We start from the raw sequence: 23,980 nt of genomic DNA, 5'->3' as shown, positions 1-23,980 counted from the left end.
ATGAGATTATTAGTGTCCTACACGGAGAAAGTTCTCCCATTGAACTGGAAGCTCCACAGTGTCACTCTTACCCTCTACAAACCAAGTCATATCACTAGTTACCCCAATTAGGTCTACATTTCTTCGAGTTCTCGGCATCATGCACAAGGCACATAGGCATAGCCAGACAATAGGCATTTTCCAAGATTCAAACAAAACCCCCATATTAGCAAATTAAAAAACTTCCAAAAATACTGTACGTTTGGCACTTTGGGTACGTTAAAAACACTTTCTGCTGTGGGGTCTGATGCAACTTTGCTGCAAAATCCATGGGATAGCCATGTGGATTTTTTGCTGCTAGGACTTTACTTGCATTACACCATAATTTGACAATGATTTGTAGTATGGAATATGCCCTGAAAATCAGGAAAAAAATGTGAAGCATCTGAACATTCTCTACATATTAAATGACAAAAACCCACATCACAGGGAACTGTGATAGGTGAATGTGAATATGTGACACAATGCCACTGTATAGCAAAATACATACAAAAAATGGCGAACACGCTCCAAGGTATAAATGGCAAAATAGGGACAGTTTATTGCAGACCCAAGCAGATTTGTAGCAATTGCAACGTTTTGGGCAAAGACCTTTTCTCAAGCAGGTGAAGGAACAAGGAAAAGGGACCAAAGATCACCTTTTTTTTGCTTCTTCGTTTGTTTGAAAAACAGTTTAGCCCAAAATGTTGCAATTTCTACAAATCTGCTTGTGTCTGCAATAAACCGTCCCTATTGCTGCATCTATGAGTATGTGCTTGCCATTTTTCTGTATGCCATTTTGACACGAGCTATTGACATAGCACCAGACTTTTAAAGCCAGAAGGGATAATGCTGCCATTTGGTCGCATTGCTCTAAATAGTGAAATACATACTCAGTAAGAGGGGGCATGATGGGGAGAAGGAGTACTAAATGAGAGAAGATTTCTATAATCATGTCATAGATGTCATTTTATTCACATTTTGTTGGTTTGCATTTATCACATAATGTAAAAGTTTCCAATACACTTTCTGTATCAATTCTTCATGATTTCCAACATTGCTGCTTGCTGTTATTATGTAACAACTTTCATTGTTTGCTTCCATCGGATGTCATCATGTGCCGGCTAGTAGGTACGGTTCACAGAATTCTGTCTTCTCCCCGTTTAGTACAAAACAAACGTGAGATAATTGGAATATAATAGGTATAGTAAGCAACATATAATCCACAAACACACAATTTAAGTCCTATATTTGAAGGACCTCCTGCATCAGTGGAAGTAGAAAGAGTCAGGGACTTTCATTGCAAACTTCATTGCATTTGAATAGCAGAATGGTGACACCGTGTGACTTCAGTCTTGCACTGGGTATTAGGGCAGTTTATTGCCTTGCTGCAGGCTTAAAAAATAAATTCTACAATAGCTGCCCAGGGCTTGCTGGAATGATTCTGAAATTTTGTCCGGAAGCCATCTCCCACTTTATGCCACTAGAGTATGCTATAGTGTCACCAATCTGCCCCTCTTCTTCGGTATAATTAACTTCTGGGGAAGGATCCTAATCCCAGACTCTAAAAGATCAAAGAATTTTAGGCTCCAAATATTTAAGGAAAATGCATTTAATCTAGTTCTAGGCACAGGCCATTGTGCTTCAAATATAATAGTGCATGTTTCAATTAACCCGATGCAGCTCTCCATAGCAAGAGCACAATATAAGTGATAAGGAAGTCAAAAGTTACCCAATAGCCTGTTTAATGTAATTACAACTTATTGCCTTGTTCATTCTCCTGTGCATACTGATAGGACAACACTCTTCACTTTCAGCGCAGGTTAATGAAAAGTTCGCTAGATGTCATAAAAATACTGTAATGTGACCATTGTCAGCTGCCGTAATTAGTTTTTGCTGTACATAGACAATGCTTCATGTTGAAAGACATTCAGTTCTCTCTGAAGAATAAAGGGATTGTTGGAGAATAGACATTAGTGCATATTGCTAGGATATGCCAGGATCATTGTCCTTATGCAATGGCTGATCATTGGAGGGCTGACCTGATACTCCTCCGATCACTAAAATTGGCAGCTGCCTAGGAAAGTGATGCAACACTTTAACTAAAGGTACCTTTACATGGGACAACTGTCGGGTGCATAAGTGCCCAACAGCTGTCCTAACGACTCTTGCTCTTGAGCTTTCACGTAGGAGAAACAGTCGTTCAGTGAATGGAGGTGGAGCACGCTGAAGATCTCTTCCGGCCGCCCGCCTCCATTCACTGCAAACTGGCAGATTGAACGCCTCCTGTTTAGAATGCATGAGAAATTGCTCGTTAGTCACTCTGTTTCCGTAAGTTGAAACAAAGTGACTAGCAACTACTGAGCGATTTCTCACTTAGTGCCCTGCTAGTGGCTGTGTGTACATAAGCCAACTATCGCCGAAAATCATTGTTTCCAAGCAGAGGCGTAACGTAAAGCTCCTGGGCCCCAGTGCAAAACCTGTAACAGGGCCCCAACTATAATGCTTTATTCATAGTACTGGGCTCCCAATATGGAGAAGAGAGGCCTTATGGCCCCCTAAGGCTCCTGGGCCCGGGTGCAACCGCATCCCCTGCACCCTCTATAGTTACGCCCCTCTTTCCAAGTTATTATTTGGGTGATAATTGCTCTGCATAAAAGGTACCTTAAGGCTGGGTTCACGCAGGGCAAATCTGCCGCGGAAATTCGGTGCGGAATTTAGCTGCAGCAAATTGGCCTGCGGACGCTAATCCAGAGACTAGCCAGCCATGTGGACGAGTTTTGTCAAAAATCTCGTCCCCATGAGAAAGCCAATCCGTCGCGGCAAAGCTGGATTTCCTGGCCGTAGCATGTCTTTTGCTACGGACGCTCCAAAACCCACGGGTAAGTGCAGCGGGTTTTGAAGCGGTGCTTTCCCAGTGGAAATCTCATGTTTTTCGCTGCGGCAAAACCGCAAGATTTCTAGCGGGATTCCGCCCTGTGTGAACCCAGCCTAACACCTCTTGGCTCTGCTAGGTGTTCTCAAGAGGCTGTCCGATTGACTCTTTATAGTCATTGACCAACCACAGATGAAAAAATTGAGCAAAGCCAACAGAAGACAAAGTAGTACAATGTTTTTATTGCTTTGCTGCTTTGTTCTATCTGGTCTCATCGGCTGAACATCGACTAGACATTGATTAAATATACCACCAATGTCTGAAGGTGACCCCTTTTAACCCTTTCCAATCCACTGTCTGACCTCTAAAGACATTATGATTTAAGGCTGTAGAGCTGCGATGTTGGAAGACATCCGTTGGGGTTCTCTTACTGTATATTGTCAGCCTCTTTGCTGTGGGAGCCTATCCAACGTATCACTTCATGCAGTACTGGCTTTAGCCAGCAGATAGCACCATTGTATAATGACAGAAGAAGAGTAAGCCCCCCTAGGAAAACCAGAATACAAATTGAATAGGAAAGGGTTAAATACTGTGATCTTTTGTGCTTCAAGTACCAATGTCACTTTTTTTTGGATGATCAGTCATTTTTTCTCTTCCGACGTAGTACAAAAACCATGAGAAGGAAGCGGATAAAAAAAACAGACTGATCCTAGGAATTTCGTAGGTTCACTTTTGTGCGTAGTGGACTACTTTAGAAGTCAGATATAGAAATGCTGTAAGCAGCCCTTCTCTATACTGTCAGCCAGGTGTACAGTGCACAATTGTCCCATCAGCTTTGTCCAGTTTTTTTTCTTCTTAGTTTTCTCAATATATCTATATTGTGGTGACTGTATGGAAGGTCATTTTGTGGTGAGTTTTTTTACATCAATTAATTTCATTTTTTGCGCTTTTTTTTGTGTGTAAAATTAAAATTTATAAAGAACAGCACAGAATGGAAAACTAAAAATAAATTAGCCTAGCACAAAAGGGCTAGACTGCAAACTAAGTTCCTGGCATACAAGTGTATGACAATAGACGGGCACATAATCTTAGCGAAGGAGAAAAGAATATTGATTACAGTTAAATGTGGGTGAAGGAATCCACTTGAAAAGGGCTTAGCTCTTGCAAGCGGCACACAGACAATGGGCTACATTTATTGACGCTGGTGTTTCACTGAGCTGTATGCCAGTCTAATAAGAGTACCCTGTTTTCACCATTACGGTGCATGCTACTGAACAATGCCAGTTTCCACCTGGCATTAATTTAACATCACTGTTTTCTTTAGCGAAAATCTCCTTCAAAGTGTACACAAATAAGTACAGCTAGAGATTATGCCAATGCCATTCCTAGGACAGGGCACCAGGGGCACGTGCCCTAGGTCTACCGCCCAGTGCCCGTTTGCAACTTTCCTGATACAAAAATAATAGAATATTGGCTAGCAGGGACGCAATCATGACATTACATTTACTTACTTATTTATGACAGGGCCACATCTAAAAAGAGCTATGCATTTTCATTAACATGGATCATAAATACAGATGTGTGAATGCGCCCTTTGACCATATATTTTTGATCCGTATTTAAAGGGTTTGGACTCAGGACAGGCCTCACGTAGACGTTTGGGTAGATTTACCAGAAAGGGGGACATGGAGTTCTGGAGTCGGAAATTTTCCAAAGTCTAGAGCATGAAGGCAGCTCACAAGCCTGTCTCTGCAACATTCGGTAAGTTGGCACATACCCCTTCATGGCCCACATATATGCTTGCTAAAAACTTCTTTTAACTAAAATTCGTCATGCATTGTTTCCGCACTTCTACTTGGTAACCCGATTCACTGATGTTAGATGCCAGTCGGCAGGTCACGCAGGGACACAGTCTCAGTAATTTTATGCAGCTCAAATAATCATTTAATCATCAAACTCAGTGGCAGCACACAGAACTACCTTCGCCCTTCTGTCCAAATTGCTGAGTCATAGAACTCATTTCAGACTGTACACGAAGCTGACATACCCTGGGCCTGCCCTAATTTCTGGCGGTAACGCCTGTTGCCACATCCCTGCAAAACACCTTTATGAACATTTACCTAAAATTACAGTAACATTAAATACTCAACACAACTTAAACACCGAAAACGGCCATATACTTACTGACACAGGAGGGCAAACATGTGCACCAACCTCAGCATACAGGCAGCCATACTGCCAAATGAGGGAGCCAATTACACCTGTGGAGGACACCGATAAGACAGCCACTCACACAACTTCCTATACAGAGGCGAGTGGCTGTTTGGTGTATACTCCTACAGAGTGGATACCAAGTAAGTATATATCCGTTTTCAGTATTTGTTTGTTTTTATATTTCCCTTTCTGTGATACATTTATATTAGTGTAGGGACTCACAAAACGTGAGGAGCCTTGATGATTGGCTTGCGAGCTCAAGTATTTTGGCCAAAATCCAACTGATACCTCGCATTTATTATGTATTATTCACAAGCAATGTGGCATTAAATGCCGGGGGAGCCCAGGGTGACAGTACCAATGTGGTTCATTTTCAAGGTGCAGGGTAGCCTGCCGAACGATCATGGAGTCATTTATAAGTTGCATGGTGCAGTACATGTATCAGGATGGTCTGACACTTTGTATGTACCCTGTGTAGAAGTATACACCAAGCAGCCACCCCCTTCTATATAGCAGCCACCACCCTTGGTTAGGGAGCATTATGAATTCTTATTCATATCTTGCGTCTTTTCTACGGCAGTTTTTGCTCATTAATTTCAATAAGGGAAAAAAAAAAAAGTAATACTGATAAGCAAATCTAAAAACACTTCTTTATGAAGGAAAATCTAAGACAATAATAGCTAAAACACATATTAAAGACCATTTCTTGTAGCTCTTCCCTCCTCTATGAACCTGGCCTTTACAAGAACAAACACCAAAAATATCGAATGTAAGAATAACTAGAATGAATGCACGGTAATTAACACTGCAACATTTAATTAGGAAACATATGAGCGTAAACATGAGGCCATTAAGGCACAATTAGCCTGAGGCTCTGTTGTTTTCCTCCTGGTCTACATTTTTCTGAATCATGGGCATTAATGAGGGGGTTCCGGAAACTGCAATTGAACATGGAGTTTTTTAACCGTATTTTTTCTCCCTTTCTTAAGTACCATCTGGTACCCAGTGTTGTTTTAGTTACATAAAAGACCTGTTCTTGCACACTTAAACTGATGAAGGGACATAAAGACAAAGCAGAAGTAGCAGCGGACCCAAGTACTGGACACATTATTTAAACCCCTACCTGGTATATCTCAATTTCTTATTTCCTGAAGGCTGCCTGCCCACGGGCGTTGCCATATCCCGTAGCATCCCCAAATTTCTATGAAAAACTCCTTGGAACACCTATGAATGGGCTTGTACTTGTAGCACGTGTAAGGATTTCTGCAAGCGCCACTCAGATGAGCGGGACACTCACAGAAAGTTTTGAAACAAATCTGCTACCTGTTAACTTACCCTTAGGCCAGTTTCAGACAAGCGTATTGTCACACCTCCGTAATACGGGTTCATAGTGCGGATGTGTTAAAAAGACATTGCAACCGTATGTCATCAGTATTTGCAGTCGTTGGTTTTATATTCTACAGGGCAAATATGGATCCACGGTTGAACAATTAAAAAATAATACCAATAAATGCAAATACGGACAGATAGGTCATGCTGCGTTTTAAAAATACCAATCCCACCACAGCTTTTGCCATAAGCTGAAACCCACAGTTGCGTCATCAGGGGTATATAGCTCTTATACCCCTGATGACGCCAAAGTTCGGGTGAAACTAGTTGGGGGAGCGTTTTTTGTTTTTTTTTAGCACAAAGCCTCATGTTGTCTTTCTCGCTATGCTTATGTCAGACTCTGTTTATCTGGCAGCATTTATGCACATGCAGTCACTTCATGCAGGGATCTAATCACTTGCTGAATCTTCAGTCTATAGCAGTGTACTGCTGCATTTGCAGCAACTGTTAGTCGTGAACCTGATATTTGTGCATAATCAGCAAGGCAGGATATTGTTTCTCTTAGACCGCTTTTGTCTATTGCATACATGGGCGTAACTATAGAGGATGCAGGGGATGCGGTTGCACCCGGGCCCAGGAGCCTTAGGGGGCCCATAAGGCCTCTCTTCTCCATATAGGGAGCCCAGTACTATCAATAAAGCATTATAGTTGGGGGCCCTGTTACAGGTTTTGCATTGGGGCCCAGGAGCTTCAAGTTATGTCTCTGTGCAGCATGGTTTAGGTATGGGTACGGGTACAGATACAGATAGAGGAGGGGCCCCAGCTCACGTTTTGCATCAGGGCCCCTGAGTCTTTAGTTACGCCCCTGATTGCATACATTCCCTCACATTACATTGAGACTCAGATCTTTTTAATTCATTGCTACTCTAATATATTTTATTACATATCAATAAAAGTGGATTTCAGCTTATGACAAAGGGAGTGGTGGGATTAGTTATACTTTAACGCTAGTGGGCCCTTAAGCCCCGCAAATTTTTGTTTGCGTTTTTAAAATACGACTATGTGTACAGACAAAACACGGACCAAATATGGAATTAAAACATACTTGTCTGAAACCGGCCTTAAGGTGGTTTTGTATGCAATGCTTTTTGAAAAAAGTTTTTACTGGCAGGATCTAGGCAAAAAAAAAAAATCACACAGACCAAATGTTGAGCTCTGTTCACATCTGCGTTGCATCTTTCTGTTTTACTGTTTCATCATAGGAACAGAAAACGGTATGACAGCCAGATACAGATCTGTTCTAGGACGGGAACCAATGATGCTATACGGGGGTCCATTGGGTTTCCGGTATGCTGCCCAGCATTTTCCTGGAGACTCCAATGCAGATGTGAACAGAGTATAAACTTTAAGTCAATAGGGAAATAAGTGCGTTACAAACTATTTTGGTGGCTTCTTTTCTCGATCAGAGGCTTAGGCTGTAGGTTTGGAGTTGTTTAGACATCTTTCCATAGGGAAAGAAATTGTATAAAAACTGTATGAAAAAAAGATCAAACCCGCCACAACAAAACCCTCTAAAAATGCAAGAATTTTATTGTGTGTTTTAGAACACCAAAAAAACTGCCATACAAAAAATGTCTGTGTCTTATGCTAGTATCTGAAATCTATGATTCCGAGACCTAGGTAATGTAGCTATGTGCACTCTAGAGGTAGAACATGCCACTAGGAGCAAGTAAACACCAGGATTACAGGGGTTGTCCAGTTGTAAACTATTGATAAATAGCAGATTGGGGGCTTCTGCTGCCCAAGGTCCCAGCCTATTGGCTGCTCGCCAGGCCGGTGCGCTTGTGCGTTGAATTGATTTCTGTAGGCAGTGCAGTGATGAAGCTTTGTATTACAGGCTAAATTTCCATTGGAGTGCACCGATGCAGCGAACAGCTACTGCTACTAATGTTTACAAATGGACAACTCCTTTAATGGTGTATTTCCCATTAAGCAATATTACTACCATATTTTCCCGATAGTAAGACCTACCCCGATTTTCTGGGGAGGCTTGAAATATAACCCCACCACCTGAAAATAAGCCCTAGCTAGGCTACATGTTAAAAAAAAAACAAAAAAAAACAATACTCACCTACCACCGGCGTTCCGGTCCTCGTGCTGGTCCCCATTGCTGCTGCAGGCTGCCGCGTCCTCATTCAAGCCCACAGAGCAGTTCTTCCTGGAAGTGGGGCTTAAATACCCCGCCTCCAGAAAGCAAATGCTCTGATTGGTTAATCCAGCGACACGTCAGCCAATCAAAGCCGGCAATGGATTAACCAATCTGGGATGATTTAGTAAATCCTGCACTGAGCAGGGGGTTGGACCCGATGACCCTGTAGGTCCCTTCCAGCTCTACTATTCTATGATACAACCATACTTTAGTATTCATATCACTGCTGCAATACTAAAGGCCCTTTGACACGACAAGATTTTTTGGGTAGGTGTCTATCAACATGGCACATCTTGACTTGGCATATTTTGACTTGGCAATCTTTGCCCACTCTTCCTTGCAAAAGCGCTCCAAATCTGTCAGACTGTGAGGGCACCTTGTGTGTAGCGCCCTCTTCAGGTCAACCCACAGATCTTCAATGGGATTCAACTATAGTGACTGCAACCTTATGATTTTTTTTCTAAAATGTTTACTTTTAAGGCTGCTTTCACGCGGTCACAATATGAGCACAAGTTTAGTGTCTGTATTATGGCTGCAATAACCGGAAATCTCATTGTGTTACAGAGCTGAATTCAGACTAGTAATACAGTTGAACTCTACTATTTATATTACGCTAGCGCTACGCGGTGACTTTAGCCATAAATTAAGAAATTGGAGTACAACACTTCAATCTGGCAACCTCCAAAGTCAATGCAGTCACACAGCTACTTGCAAGTAGCAGAGACCTCTTTCTGCAGATCTTAACAAATCTAATAAGATTGCCAAAGTTTCCACTGCAGTCTCCCCCTATCAGCCGTCAGCCGCCACCAGTACAGCGGCTTCCAGCTAGAAGTCCCGTCCTCGGCAGAGCCACCTACTGTAAGTCTGCTCCTCGCCATATCTGGTAACATGCAGCCACTGTAAGGCATAGCTGCCCAGGAGGGGCTTCCAGCTGACAGTCCCATCCTCGCCATTGATGGACAGCGCCGGAGCCAGGACATCTGTCACGCTACTGGGGCGTAACCTAGGTGTTCCCTGTCACTGTGGTCGCCCAACCCATGTCTCCACCCATACGTCCGGTGCACACATAATGCACCAGTACCCAACTGGCCCACTACTGATCGATACAAACCATGCTTTGACTTAATGACAGTCTTCTCATAAGTGAGAGTATCATTATGGAAAATAATTGCTGAAAGATAACTGCCTGCTCTGTGATGTGTATGCGGTAATTTTAATGGTACAAATAGTGCAATGGAGTATGGGATAATTTGGGCAATAATCTTGAGTAGCTGAATGTCTAGCAACTAATTTGGTCATTGAAGTGCATAACTATGGATCACTTATGAGGCGGTATGCCTGCCGATGTTGCTGGTAAAGGTTGCATTCGGCTCCAGTGATTCCTCTCAACAAGTTGTTCGTTTTTTCGCCTATTTTCTGACGGATGATTCATACAAATGTGTGAACAATGTTCATTTGTTTCTTTGATGTGAGAGGGATAGTGCACTCAAAATTTATTTTAAAAAAGGGTCAAACAGTGAATGAAAAGTTTTCATCTGAAAGTTTTAAAAAGGTTGCGTCACAAAACACGGAGAAAACGTCCCGCTTTGTGGCAAGCAGGTGATGGTTCTTCCATCCTGACAACGCGCCTGCCTACACAGCGCTGAGTGTAAGGCTGGTCTCACGCGAACGGGTCGGAATCTTCATGCGTCTGTGCTTACCTGAATTTAACTGTACTGCGGATGCGTCGGTCGACTCGCCATCGGACATGCGCAGCACAAATTGTTTTCTCAAATCTCTTTTGCCTCCGGTGCCATCGCTAGGCAATGATGCGGGATCTGTGACCTTTCTGTTATGTCAATTGCAGAAGGGCCGTGGGTCGGATGGCTATCATTGGCTTCAATGCAAGCCGTCAGCACGTAATCTACGAAAAAAATAGAACATGCTGCAATTTAATTTCCACAAGCGAAAAATTGCAATGGCTGTCCACTCATGCAAGCGGACATGCAAATGTTATTTGTTAGAATGTGTGCGGAATCCCGTGGAACGTCTGAGCGGGTGACATTCGCGGATTCTGCAATTTACGCTCGGTCATGAGAGACCAGCCTTAAGAAAATTTTGACGAAAAGCTGCATGCCCCCCTTGCCTCACTCTCCATATTCACACAGTGTTGCTCTGTGCAACTTTTTTTTTTTTTTTACTTCCTCGAGTTAAAAGAGACCTCAAAGAAAAACGTTTTGCTGATATTGAAGAGGTGAAACAACAACAAAAAAAGGCACAAATACTAAAACACAACAATAAGTTTGACTAGTTTAAAAAAAGCTTTGCGCAGTGTGTGTGTATGTATATATATATATATATATATATATATATATATATATATATATAAATAAAACTGCATGTGATGAGTGAACAGGAACAATATCAATTGAAAAATGTACTTGCCTTTAGCATTTTATCATAGAAATACAGCAACAGATGAAAGCAGCAGATGAGACTTAATTTGGTCCTCCCCGGACACCGTAGAGGAGGAAGCGGCTGCTAGACACTTGGAGAGGGAGACGCTGCTCCCAGACAACAGGTCACGTGACTGGCACAGGGACGGACGGCGGCTGTAAGTGATCATTGCCGCTTATTCCTCAATGGGGCTGGGCTCTGCAGAGCGGCGGGTTGCAGTGGGTAAACCCCGCGGTGTAGGGGTCCCGCGCTGGGTCATTACAAACGTATCTTTCCCACATTATTATCCACCCAATGTGCTTCCTGCGCTGCAACTGTGCAGTGCAGCTATAGATCAGCGGCCTGTTTTTTTTAAAATAATTAAAGATAGTGTGGAACTACAACCCCCAGCATGTCCTGACAGTCAGTGGATGCCAGGGCTTGCTGGGAGTTGTAGTTTCACAACAGCAGGGAAACCAAAGAGTGCAGATAACGGCTGTAGCCCATTATGTCAGTGACCACAAGCCCAAGACTGGCGTCTACAGGGGTGTTAACGTGTTTATGCACACATTTGCGCGATGGGCGTTGTGTGTATATTTTACTGTATTCTTTGCGTCCGCATGTTGTGCCCATTTGTGCGTGCAAAAAATATGCAGGCATGGTCCCATTGATTTCAGTGCTGTTTTCGTGCGCAGTACACCTGAAAATAGAACACGCGGCATATTATTTTGCATGAACATAATGTACGCCCATTTGAATGAGCATACTGAAATCAATAGTTTCTGTTCACTGAATATTACGTGCGCAAATTTTGCACACGTAATACACAGCAGAAATGTGCTCATGTGAATAAGCCTTTAATAAGATGTTATTGCAAAGGGGCTGTTTTGGACCCCTGAACGCTGATTGGAAGATTTAAATTTTGACAGCGGCATCATTTAAAGGGTTAATAGCGACTATTAGCGTCAGCGCCGATCACGGCTGTTGTGGCCGGGTTCCCGCTGTCAAAGACAACTGGCACCCGCTGCGTATGGAGCAGGAGCGGCTCCTAATCCCACTGAATGCTAAGCTCGTTAACCCCTCAACAACCGCCGATACGTCTTTTGACAGCCTGTATGGGCGGTCTATGTATAAAGAGAGATTGTGGGCAATGGCCGTTTCTTACAGCTGACACCCGGCAGCAACAGCTTCGATCAGACGCACGTAGCTGTTAATTCTTTAAATACCGCGGCATTTAAGCCCCCCAAACGTTATTCAGGGGTCCCGCACAGAGAGATCACAGGGAGCCGTGCGGGTGTCATGGCAGCCGGGGGCCTTCTGAAAGGCATTCTGCCGTGACAGCCCTGGGGCCTATCAAGCCATGCCCGTAGGGTGGCTTGATAGACCGCCTGTCTGATAGCAGTATGATGTAATGCACAAAAAAAGTAAAAATAAGAAGAATAAAGTTTTACTGATTATTAAAAAAAAAATAAATAAAAGTTAAAAAAAACCCTTGCCATATTTATAATAAAAGAATCTAAATAATAAAACAAAAATACATATTTGGTATCGCTGCGTCCATCAAAGTTCGATCTATCAAATTTACGCATTATTTACCCTGCGGGATGAACGTCGTCAGAATAAAAAAGAAAAAAACGCCAGGAATGCCCTTTTTTGGGCACCCTGTCTCCAAGAAAAAATGCTAGAAAAAGCAATCAAAAAGGGTCTGTAGAAATGAGCGGGCATGCTCTGATAAGTCAGTTACTCGAGCCAGCCTCGCTCTTCTCAAGTAACTGCATTCTTGTCCAAGGGGGCCGCGGTGGGTAGCAGGGGGGGGAGAGAGAGAAAGATCTCTCACTCTCTCCGCTGCTATCCCCCGCTGCCCCCCGCGCATATTTGGTATTTCAGCCGCACTTAAGCAGCGCTGCTGATTAGAGCCACCTGATTGGCTCTTCGGCACCACGTGACTACACTGCGTGCACGCGGATTGCCTTAAGCAGCCGTGCACTACACACTACACTTAAGCAGCCGTGCACAGACCCCCCCTTTGGAGATGTGCACGAGTGCTACTTCACGAGATCCGCGGGGGGTTAGGGTTTAGGGTTGGGTTAGGGGTAGGTTTAGGGTTAGCACGGCTCATCGTGCACGGCTGCTTAAGTGTAGTGTGTAGTGCACGGCTGCTTAACTGTAGTGTGTAGTGCACCCGGCTGCTGAAGGCAATCCGCGTGCACGCTGTGTAGTCATGTGGTGCAGAAGAGCCAATCAGGTGGCTCTAATCAGCAGCGCCGCTTAACTGCGGCTGAAATACCAAATATGCCCCCCCCCTGCGCTATACCCCGTCGCCCCCCCGAGCACACTCGAACAAGAATGCAGTTACTTGCTCAAGTAACTGACTTATCCGAGCGTGCTCGCTCATCTCTAGTTGTCTGTATTCCAAAGTGGAACCAACGGAAACTACAGGACGCCCCGTAAAAAATGAGCTCTTGCACAACTACGTCGACAGAAAAATAAAAAAGCTATTGCGCGCAGAAGGTGGCGGCAGAAAAATTAAATATCTATGAAAAAAAATACAAAAGTAGTACAGCAAAAAAACTTATCTAAGTTTGGTATGGTAGTAAGCGTACAGACTCGTAGAATAAAGTTATCGTGTCATTTTTGTTGCACTTTGTGCGCCGTAGAAACAAGATGCACTGAAAGATGGCGGAATATCATTTCCCCCCATTTCTCTCCACTTAGAATATGGCTCATTCCATTTAAAGAGGGAATTTTTGAAAAAAAATCAAAATATATTTGTTAATATTTTTTGATGATTTATGTTTTTATGACTCTTAGGCCGCCTGCACACGGGCGGAAATCCCGCGGCGGGATTTCCCACGGGATTTCCGCCACTGAAAGCCTGCATAGGAGTGCATTACAATACGCACTCCTATGCAGACGGCCGCGGTTTGTCCGCGCGAAATCTCGCGCGGTAAACAAACCGCAGCATGTTCTATTTTTGTGCGGGGCTCGCAGAGCCTCGCACAGAAACGTCACTCACCCGGCCGCAGGCTCTGGTCTGCGCATGCGCCGGCAGCCGGCACATGAAAGAGCCGGGGCCGCCGGGCGCGGGTGAGTACGCGCTCGTCTCTGCAGGCGCTCGGGTCGGGTCCCGCGCCGAGAATTCTCGCCGCCGGATCCGACCCGCTCGTCTGCAGGCGGCCTTAGAGAGTATATTTTACTATTCTCAAACATTTCTTCTAACACAATCATATCTAATACTGCACTCAAACTAGACCATGCAAGTTTCCACAAGTTTTGACAGATTGAAGGGAAAGATTTATTCAGGCTGCATTTCAGTATAAAAGTGAATAGATGTTTTTAACTAACACATGTGACCAAAAATAAGCCAGTGAGGTAATGTAACTTATTATATTTGTTATATTATGTAATTTAGAGTAGAATCAATAGCCCAACAACTAGATGTCCTGTCTGTTACCAAGAAAGTGTAAATAATTGTTCTGTTAGTTAATGGTCATTATAATTTACAACAAAAGTTCTTCATTTAAATCTTATAAGGTTCATATATATTGCAGTTACCTGTTACTGAATAAAACATCTAAAAAAATGATTATTCCTATTTTTAGTAAGTTTACATTCAAACACGTACTGTCTGTTACCCGTACGTCCTGTCTGTTACCATATGAAAAAATAAATTAGGGGTGTTTTTTTAGATCAGAACAAGCACAAAACAGACAATCTTTTAAGAGTATACTGAAAATAATGTGAAAGAGTCTTGATTATATATTAACTAGGAGAACAGAAATTTTGGAAAAAAACAAGCATTTTGCAATGGCTATTCATTTGCATATTCTGTCTGTTACTAAAAGTAACATGTCACTTACTAAAAGTTGATGGAAAGTTAGGAGGTAGGTATGACATAGATACATTTCTCACATTGCATAGTTTAACTACCTCAGGGCGCCCACCCACTGGCGTTTGCAATTTTCATGCGTGTTTTTCCCGCATTTTTCGCGGCGTTTTTTGCCGCGTTTTCGCGGCGTTTTCGCGGCTTTTCCATTAATTTCCATTGACTTTCATGGGTGCATTAGGAGAAAAATAAGGACACATATGCAACTGACAGTTCCTATGTTAAAAAACGCAACGCAACGCAAAACGCCAGTGGACAGGAGTACATTCAATTCTAATGGCTCTGCAGGAAAAACGCAAAACGCAAAGAAAAAAAAATCGCCAGTGGGTGGGCGCCCTAAGGGTGACTACCCACTAGTTTTTTTTCACTGCGAAATTCGCAGCGTTTTTTTTCCTGCAGGGGTCTATAGGACTTGTAATGTTCAAATCGCAATTGCGCAAAATCGCAATTTTGCGGTAAATTGCGATTTTGCGCAATCGCGATTTTAATATTACAGGTTTCATAGACCCCTGCAGAAAAAAAAGCTGTGAATTTCGCAGTGAAAAAAAAACTGTAGTGGGTAGTCACCCTTAAGCTATTTTTAAAGTTTCAGACAAAAATATATTTAAAAAAAATGAAAAATGTGGAAAAATTTGCTTCTGCGTATCCTGTCCGTTACCATGGAATGCACCATATTTGAAAAGTTTTTTTAGTGCATTATATGGTACATTAAATAGTACCATTCAAAAATACAACTCGTCCCGCAAAAAACAAGCCCTCATACAGCTACACCGATGGATAAATAAAAGAGTTACGATTTTGTAAAGGAAAAGTACTAAAAAGTCTTGGTCACTAAGGGGTTAATTGTATGTCATTTTGCATGAAGAGGTGAACCCTTTCCAAACTAGTGAGTGACCTCGTCCAACATTGGGATTTTTCTGCATAGCTTCCATGTAGGACAAGGTCTGACCTGTTTCTAACACTATGTAGGAGAGAGGCCCATCAGAGTTCTCTTCGGTATATGTATATTACTGTATGTAGGAGACAGGTCCGACATCCAACCCGTCCTCTGTATATGTACATTATTGTATGTGGGAGAGAGGTCTGACATCCAACCCGTCGTCTGCCTATGTATATTTCTGTATGTGGGAGAGAGGTCTGATGTCCAACCTGTCCTCTGTATATTACTGTATGTAGGAGAGGGCCCGACGTCCAACCTCTCCTCTGTATATGTATATTACTGTATGTTGGAGAGAGGTTCGATGTCCAACCCCTCCTCTGTATATTATTGTATGCAGAAGAGAGGTCCGACGTCCAACACCTCCTCTGTATATGTATATTACTGTATGCGGGAGAGAGTTCAGATGTCCAACCCCTCTTCTGTATATGTATATTACTGTATGTAGGAGAGAGGCCCGACATCCATCTACGTCCTCTGTATATTACTGTATGTAGGAGAGAGGGCCATCGTCCAACCCCTCCTCTGTATATGTATATTACTGTATGTGGGAGACAGGTCCGACGTCCAACCCTTCCTCTGTATATGTATATTACTGTATCTGGGAGACAGGTACGACGTCCAACCCCTCCTCTGTATATGTATATTACTGTATGTGGGAGACAGGTCCGACGTCCAACCCTTCCTCTGTATATGTATATTACTGTATGTGGGAGACAGGTACGACGTCCAACCCCTCCTCTGTATATGTATATTACTGTATGCAGAAGAGAGGTCCGACGTCCAACCCGTCCTCTGTATATGTATATTACTGCATGTGGGAGAGAGGTCCGAGGTCCAACCCATCCTCTGTATATGTATATTACTGTAGGCAGAAGAGAGGTTCGATGTCCAACCCGTCCTCTGTATATGTATATTACTGTATGTTGGAGAGAGGTCCGACGTCCAACCCCTCCTCTGTATATGTACATTACTGTATGTGGGAGAGAGGCCCGACGTCCAACCCATCCTCTGTATATGTATATTACTGTATGTGGGAGACAGGTCCGACATCCTTCACCTCCTCTGTATATGTATATTACTGTATGCGGGAGAGAGGTCAGATGTCCAACCCCTCCTCTGTATATGTATATTACTGTATGTAGGAGAGAGGGCCATCGTCCAACCCCTCCTCTGTATATGTATATTACTGTATCTGGGAGACAGGTCCGACGTCCAACCCCTCCTCTGTATATGTACATTACTGTATGTGGGAGAGAGGCCCGACGTCCATCCCCTCCTCTGTATATGTATATTACTGTATGCAGAAGAGAGGTCCGATGTCCAACCCGTCCTCTGTATATGTATATTACTGCATGTGGGAGAGAGGTCCGAGGTCCAACCCGTCCTCTGTATATGTATATTACTGTATGTAGGAGAGAGGTCCGAGGTCCAACCCATCCTCTGTATATGTATATTACTGTATGTAGGAGAGAGGTCCGACGTCCAACCCATTCTCTGTATATGTACATTACTGTATGTAGGAGAGGGGTCCGACATCCAACCCCTCCTCTGTATATGTATATTACTGTATGCGGGAGAGAGGTCCGACGTCCAACACCTCCTCTGTATATGTATATTACTGTATGTGGAAGAGAGGTCCGACATCCAACCCCTCCTCTGTATATGTATATTACTGCATGTGGGAGAGAGGTCCGATGTCCAACCCGTCCTCTGTATATATATATTACTCTATGTTGGAGAGAGGTTCGATGTCCAACCCTTCCTCTGTATATGTATATTACTGTATGTGGGAGACAGGTCCGACGTCCAACCCCTCCTCTGTAAATGTACATTACTGTATGTGGGTGACAGGTCCGACGTCCAACCCCTCCTCTGTATATGGACATTACTGTATGTGGGAGAGAGGCCCGACGTCCATCCCCTCCTCTGTATATGTATATTACTGTATGCAGGAGAGAGGTCCGAGGTCCAACCCGTCCTCTGTATATGTATATTACTGCATGTGGGAGAGAGGTCCGAGGTCCAACCCATCCTCTGTATATGTATATTACTGTATATGGGTGAGAGGCCCGACGTCCAACCCCTCCTCTGTATATGTATATTACTGTATGCGGGAGAGAGGTCCGAGGGCCAACCCGTCCTCTGTATATGTATATTACTGTATGTGGGAGAGAGTTCTGACATCCAACCCGTCGTCTGCCAATGTATATTACTGTATGTAGTAGAGAGGTCCGACGTCCAACCCCTCCTCTGTATATGTATATTACTGTATGTGGGAGAGAGGTCCGACATCCAAACTCTCCTCTGTATATGTATATTACTGTAAGTGGGAGAGAGGTCCGACGTCCAACCCCTCCTCTGTATATGTACATTACTGTATGTGGGAGACAGGTCCGACGTCCAACACCTCCTCTGTATATGTACATTACTGTATGTGGGAGAGGGGTCCGACATCCAACCCCTCCTCTGTATATGTATATTACTGTATGTGGGAGAGTGGCCCGACATCCAACCCCTCCTCTGTATATGTACATTACTGTATGTGGGAGACAGGTCCGACGTCCAACCCATCCTCTGTATATGTATATTACTGTATGTGGGAGAGAGGCCCGACATCCAACCCATCCTCTGTATATGTATATTACTGTATGTGGGAAAGAGGTCCGACGTCCAACCCCTCCTCTGTATATGTATATTACTGTATGTGGGAGAGAGGCCCGACATCCATCTCCGTCCTCTGTATATTACTGTATGTAGGAGAGAGGGCCATTGTCCAACCCCTCCTCTGTATATGTATATTACTGTATGTGGGAGACAGGTCCGACGTCCAACCCTTCCTCTGTATATGTATATTACTGTATGTGGGAGAGAGGTCCGACATCCAACCCCTCCTCTGTATATGTATATTACTGTATGTGGGAGAGAGGTCCGACATCCAACCCCTCCTCTGTATATGTATATTACTGTATGTGGGAGAGAGGTCCGACATCCAACCCGTCCTCTGTATATGTATATTACTGTATGCGGGAGAGAGGCCCGACATCCATCTCCGTCCTCTGTATATTACTGTATGTAGGAGAGAGGGCCATCGTCCAACCCCTCCTCTGTATATGTATATTACTGTATGTGGGAGACAGGTCCGACGTCCAACCCTTCCTCTGTATATGTATATTACTGTATGTGGGAGAGAGGTCCGACATCCAACCCCTCCTCTGTATATGTATATTACTGTATGTGGGAGAGAGGTCCGACATCCAACCCCTCCTCTGTATATGTATATTACTGTATGTGGGAGACAGGTCCGACATCCAACCCGTCCTCTGTATATGTATATTACTGTATGCGGGAGAGAGGCCCGACATCCATCTCCGTCCTCTGTATATTACTGTATGTAGGAGAGAGGGCCATCGTCCAACCCCTCCTCTGTAAATGTATATTACTGTATGTGGGAGACAGGTCCGACGTCCAACCCCTCCTCTGTATATGTACATTACTGTATGTGGGAGAGAGGCCCGACATCCAACCCATCCTCTGTATATGTATATTACTGTATGCAGGAGAGAGGTCTGATGTGCAACCCGTCCCCTGTATGTACAACTGTAGGTATATTCATCATTGCATTCTGAGCATTCTTGGAGTGTGGAAAACATGTAGTCCACTTCTCCTCACTTCTGGTTTCCATGCTCTGAATAAAATGATGAATGTGCCCTTTATAAAGTGTGTCGTCATTACAGAGTATGAAGGCACTGAGCATGCCTGACCAGTAAATCAGAGGAGCGTACAGGTCATAACAACTGAATACCAATGAAGGACTAAGCAAGTGGGGAGACCACATGTTAAGGAATATCTCTGCAGCTTTGGTGTACTATATTGCAAAATTACATTCTATCGCCTTATTAAGTAAATAACTTTCACTTCAAATCACCGAAATACCCTCATATATCCGAACTCTAGGGCTTATTTTCAGTGTAGGGCTCATATATTTCAAGCACTCCTGAAAATTCCCAGCTTAGTATCTTGCAGAATTCCTGCAGTTTTACAATCCAAAAGCTGAAATTAACAGCAAAATCCACATTGTTCCTCTTCTGGACTCTTCTCATCACTAGGAGAAGCTGCATGAGACCCCATATGTCTCTACAGTGGAAATGCAGTATTACCTGCTTCCCGTTAAGATAGGTCCTCCAGGGCAGGAGCTACCCTCTGTATAATAATGGTTTGGGGGTCCTCTGCCATAACATCCATATACCCTAATACAATTCTGCATGTTCTGTTCGCACCTTCATCTAACGGTGACCACACGATCTATACCATCTGATAGTAGCAGTAACTATGGTCACTGGTAGTTATCCTGTGCAGTACAATGAACTGCCCAAGATATAGCAAAATGAGGAGTATATCCGGATTCACACGAGCTTATGTGTATTTGTGTGCGCATGAGCACAGTATTTTTGTGCAACATATGTTGCTTTTTTTGCGTGTACATCAGTGTTTTTGCGCATGCAAAAAAATACGTACTGATTCTCCGAGCTATAATTGATAATATAATAAACTTTATTTGTATAGCGCCAACATATTCCGCAGCGATTACATAGACAGGGGGAATACAGAAAGACAAAAAAAAAAAAAATACAACAATTACAGAACCACGGTTACATAGTAATCAGTTGATGGAAACAATGGGGGTGAGGGTCCTGCTCTAACGAGCTTACATACTACAAGTGATGGGTCAATATAGAAGGTAATGGGGTGGAGATGTGCATGGTATGGCGAGGTGGAGAGTGAGGGATTCTATACACATAGACAATGGTCAATCATTTGGCCGTGTGACGGCAGAATTGGTATGACTACAGGATCGGTTTATGATGGCTAGCAGGGATTGCAGTCAATATGTCAGGGAGCATGTTATCAGGGGGAGTACAGAGGGGTTTGTTTAGGGTATGCGGTATGCCTCACTGAAGAGGTGAGTTTTTAGAGCACGCCTGAATTTCTGCGAGCCCTGGATTGCCCGGGTAGCCTTTGGTAGTGCGTTCAAGAGGACCGATGCTGCTCTGGAGAAGTCTTGGAGGCGGGAATGGAAAGTTCGAATTAAAGGGGAGTTCAGTCTGGTTTCGTTAGCAGAGCTAAGAGCCCGGGCTGGGTGATAGATTGAGATGAGGGAGGCAATATAGGGGGGCGCTGCGCTGTGAAGGACTTTGTGGATGAGGGTAGTGAGTTTAAATTGAATTCTGTATTTAACGGGCAGCCAGTGCAGTGACCGGCACAGGGCAGAGGCGTCCGAGTAGCGACTGAACAGGAAGATGAGTCTGGCTGTCGCATTCAGGATTGGTTGGAGAGGGTAGAGTCTGGTGTAGAGGGGGCCGATCAGCAACGAGTTGCAATAATGGAGCCGAGAATGGATGAGGGCAACAGTAAGCGTTTTTAGTGTGTCTACAGTGAGAAAAAAGCGGATTCTTGCGATATTCTTGATGTGCAACTGGCATGTCTGAGACAGAGATTGGATGTAGGCGCTAAATGAGAGATCAGAGTCGAATATGACCCCAAGGCAGAGGGCATGCTGTCTGGGAGTTAAGATGGCGCCACACACTGAGATGGAGATGTCAGTATGAGGTCGGTTAGTGGAGGGTGGAAATACCAGTAAGTCAGTTTTAGAGAGCTTTAGTTTTGGGTAGAGAGAGGACATAGTGTTAGAGACAGCGGACAGACAGTCAGTGATGTTTTGGAGGAAGGGTGCAGAGATGTCACGCGAAGAGGTGTATAACTGGCTGTTGTCAGCATACTGGTGGTATTGGAGGCCAAATCTGATGGTTTGTCCAATAGGGGCTGTGTAGATACAGAAAAGGAGGAGGCTGAGGACCGAGCCCTGTGGGACCCCAACAGCAAGGGGAAGAGGAGGGGAGGTAGAGCCAGCAAAGGAGACGCTGAAAGAGCGGTCAGATAGGAAGGAGGAGAACCAGGAGAGAGCAGTGTCCTTTAGGCCGATGGAGCGAAGCATACTGAGGAGGAGTTTGTGGTCAACAGTGTCAAATGCTGCGGAGAGGTCGAGGAGGATCAGTAGGGAGTAATCGCCCCTCGATTTGGCTGTCAGTAGGTCATTGGATACCCTTGTAAGGGCAGTTTTTTGTTGAGTGTTAGGGTCAGAAGCCAGGCTGTAGGGGTTCTAGGAGAGAGGTCTCTGATAGATAGCTTGCAAGGCGGCAGTAAACTAGGCGTTCTAGTAGTTTGGAGATGAAGGGGAGATTAGAGATGGGTCGGTAGTTGACAGCATCAGTCACGTCAAGAGTCGGCTTCTTTAGCAGTGGGGATATGATGGCATGTTTGAAAGAAGAGGGAAAGAGGCCAGAGGTCAGAGAGTGGTTGAATATAGTGGTGAGATGAGAGATGACCACTGGGGAGAGGGATCGGAGGAGGTGTGAGGGGAGAGGGTCGCTAGTGCATGTGGTGGGGCGAGCAGAAAAGAGCAATTTGGAGACTTCTTCCTCTGTTGTTTGTCTGAGTACAGACAGTGAGCAGGAGCTAGATGCAGTGCTGACAAGTCTAGGGTCAGGGCTAGTCTGGGATTGGAAAGTTATTTCCTGACGAATGTCATCAATTTTCTTTTTGAAGTAAGCAGCCACCTCTACAGCACTGAGATCCATCACAAGGGACTGCGGTTTAGGGCTGAGAAGGGAGTGAAACGTATCAGAGCCATTTAGGGTTGTGCAATAGTGAGGAGACTAGAGAGGTGAAGTAGACTTGTTTGGAGTAATGGAGGGCGAGGTTGTAGGTTCTGAGCATGAATTTGTAGTGGAGGAAGTCTGTGGACGTTTGCGACTTCCTCTACAGCCGTTCAGCACTTCTAGAGCACCGTCGGATGAAGCGTGTTTGAGGCGTGAGCCAGGGTTGCCGCGTTCTACATCGCATGGCTCTGGTCATGGGGAGCACCGCTTCATCCAAGACATGTTTGAGAGCGGTGTTGTAGTGAGTGGCAGCCAGGTTGGGGCAGGAGAGGAGAGAGATAGGGACAGAGGACTGTAGAGAGAGCAAAGTCCTGGGTGTGAATGGTCTTAAGGTTCCTGTAGGTATGGTAGGTAGGTGGGTCTGGAGAGATGTTAGGGAGCATGACAGAGAAAGAGAGAAGGTTATGATCTGAGAGCGGGAGAGGGGAGTTAGTGAAGTTGGAAGCAGAGCAGAGACGGAGGAAGACCAAATCAATAGTGTTTCCAACCCTGTGAGTGGGAGAGGCTGTGAGTTGAGAGAGACCAAGGGAGGAGGTGAGCGAAAGAAGCTGAGAGGCAGATGGAGAGTTGGGGTCATTAGTGGGGATGTTAAAATCACCTAAGATGAGGGTTGGAATTTTGCAGGATAGGAAGTGGGGGAGCCAGGCAGCAAAGTGGTCCAAAAACAGGCGAGGAGCACCTGGGGGGTGGTAGATAACTGCTACTCGCATGGACAGCGGACGAAAAAGCCGTAGTGTATGTACCTCAAATGATGAATGAGGGTACAGGTGGGATGACCTGGTACATTTCGGTGAGAGAAGAGCACCTACTCCTCCAACAGCGCCTGTCATCTGGTTTGGGGGTATGGGACAACTGCAGGCCACTGTAAGACAGTGCAGCAGGGAAGGCCGTGTCAGACTGCTGTATCCATGTTTCTGTGAGAGCGAGCAGATTTAAAGATTTAGCAGTAAAAAAGTCGTGGATGGTGGGGAGTTTATTACATGTTGACAGGCAGTTCCAGAGCGCACATTTAAAGAAGTCAGGGGAGGGTATGCATGGGCTAACAGTTGGGCTTGGGGATTTTATTAGTGAGTCAGGTAGAGGGTGATAGCTAGGAGCAGTGGAGGGTGGGCCAGGATTGGGAGAGATATCTCAAGCAGCTAGTAGCAGCAGGATAGCGAGGGTTCGCAGATGGTTAGGAGATTTTATGAGGGCGACTGCTATGCTTGTTAGTGGCATTAGGGGGTTTGAGGCTAAGCAAGAAGGTAAAGAGTGCATGCGAGCTGTGCATAGGTGAGGACAGGAGAGAGGGGCTAATGTGAATAGAGTGCCCCAGAGGTGGGCACAAGAAAGAAGTTCTGAAACTGACAGCAAGGATGAGAACAGAGGTGACCGCATT

The 23,980-nt window shown here is 44.5% G+C and overlaps 1 protein-coding gene and 1 long non-coding RNA gene across 2 annotated transcripts in view; one reads left to right on the top strand and one right to left on the bottom strand.

The window, feature by feature from the left end:
• Positions 1-988: 988 nt before the first annotated feature.
• On the bottom strand, positions 989-11,197 carry LOC136632952 (uncharacterized). Its single transcript, XR_010793208.1, has 3 exons — positions 11,070-11,197; positions 10,346-10,548; positions 989-1,170 (listed from the first exon to the last, which is right to left on the bottom strand). It is a non-coding gene; the product is annotated as an uncharacterized lncRNA (long non-coding RNA).
• The window catches only part of TMEM260 (transmembrane protein 260), a 96,703-nt gene continuing 83,880 nt past the window's right edge, over positions 11,158-23,980 (top strand). Inside the window, exon 1 of the mRNA XM_066608259.1 lies at positions 11,158-11,238. The gene's annotated coding sequence lies outside the window, so the exon portion shown is untranslated. The remainder of the gene's footprint in view (positions 11,239-23,980) is intronic.

The sequence above is a fragment of the Eleutherodactylus coqui genome, chromosome 6 (genome assembly GCF_035609145.1).
Source record: "Eleutherodactylus coqui strain aEleCoq1 chromosome 6, aEleCoq1.hap1, whole genome shotgun sequence".
NCBI lineage: Eukaryota > Metazoa > Chordata > Amphibia > Anura > Eleutherodactylidae > Eleutherodactylus > Eleutherodactylus coqui.
Note: the sequence above shows the minus strand (reverse complement) of the source record. Positions and strands in the feature narration are given on the sequence as shown.